This window comes from Battus philenor, unplaced genomic scaffold (assembly GCF_028537555.1).
Source record: "Battus philenor isolate CCGP_79_NKW_IND1 unplaced genomic scaffold, ilBatPhil1.0.hap1 SCAF_2, whole genome shotgun sequence".
In the NCBI taxonomy this organism is placed as follows: domain Eukaryota; kingdom Metazoa; phylum Arthropoda; class Insecta; order Lepidoptera; family Papilionidae; genus Battus; species Battus philenor.
Genome location: NW_027181682.1, coordinates 816,334 through 817,847, shown reverse-complemented (window position 1 = coordinate 817,847; position 1,514 = coordinate 816,334). Strand labels below are relative to the sequence as shown.

General features: G+C 38.6%; 1 non-coding gene across 1 annotated transcript; it reads right to left on the bottom strand.

Moving 5' to 3' along the window:
- Positions 1 to 206: 206 nt before the first annotated feature.
- Positions 207 to 290, bottom strand: TRNAL-CAG (transfer RNA leucine (anticodon CAG)). Its single transcript has one exon. It is a non-coding gene; the product is annotated as a tRNA-Leu (tRNA).
- Between the last annotated feature and the right edge of the window lie 1,224 nt (positions 291 to 1,514).

Genomic DNA, 1,514 nt, shown 5'->3' with positions numbered 1-1,514 from the left:
TTAATGGACATCAAAAGTCGAGGTTGTGGAGGTGTTATTGCTTATATGAAGTCGACGATAGAAATATAATATCACTCGTTCATTAATCTTCGATATTAATTTTAATGAACTTTGTTTCATATACAGCGTAAAAAAGCATTAACAGCACTTTAATAATCTACTATCAAGAACTAATATAATGACGTAATAGTAATGCAAAAAATATATGTCAGAAGTGGGATTCGAACCCACGCCCACAGAAGTGGACTGCGACCTGAACGCAGCGCCTTAGACCGCTCGGCCATCCTGACGTGTCCTTAGTGCTTATATATTCCTTAACCATTAAATAAAATAAAATTTTAACTACATTTTCAGTCGTGATAATTATATAATTACAAATCTAATTTTTTTTAAATAATATTTCCGTTAACGTTGATTTATGGTACAAACTGTAGTTTTTATTTAATAGAAAATGTACTCAATAATAAGGTAATACGTAATGCATGTGAAAAGTTTTCTAAAGAGTTCTATTATCAAATTTTAAAATTATTATTTTTTATATAATTTCAAAACTGGCCAGTTCTAAAATCTTATACCGTCATCTAAGTATAAGCTTTTCCAAGTTTTGGTACAAATTATATGAGAAAAAACTTCATGAAAGTGAAATTTCAGAAAGCCATGCACGCGCCATGCACATAATGTCCCGCCCGGCTTCACGCGCGCAAAGTTCCGAAGCAATTACACATCACAATATATCAACGTCGTCCGCTTCACGCGACGCGGGAATATTCAAATTTGCTCCGCAGCGTGTTGCTAAATACTTTAACAAGAGAAATTTTAGGTAAACATTATTTTAAAACGTATGACCAAACATAAAACTGTCTCCGGTTGGAGGAGCAACCTTCATCTCAATCTAACATGCCCTTGAAAGGGGTAGACGATGTTCAGTCGTGGAACGTTAGCTGCTGGATATATGCCTCTTCCATAGATTTCATAAGACATCAACCAGGTATGTCTGTCCTTGACGGTGGCTCTATGCTGCGCTAGTCTATCTGTGATTTCCATTCTAAAACCATAAGGCTTCAATATTTAATGGAGTTACCTTGCGGAAGTCCATCATAAGTAAGAAAAGGACCAATATTTAGCCACTTCCGCACATGCAGTGGTAGAGAATAGAGAGTATAATAAAAATAGCCCACGTGATCGACCACGTGACTCTGAGTAGTAGTAGGGGACGAGGTGGCATATAAATAACAAGCGGCGATGGACTGAGCTCACTCTGTGTTTGGCACTAATCGGTGTAACATAACTCCTGAAGATGCCCCGTGGAGGGGTGAAACACGTGTTGAGTGATTTGACGGTGGCAGTTGTGTAGTTTGCATTGTTTGCCGCATGCGCATTTGTCAGCGGGCTGGCGGGCGGTGCACTTTGTTGCACGACTACCACTACATGTGCGGAAGTGGCTAAATATTGGTCTTTTTCTTCCTTAAAGCTTCCACTACCTGCTCTCACCTCACCTTATCCATCTATTGCTA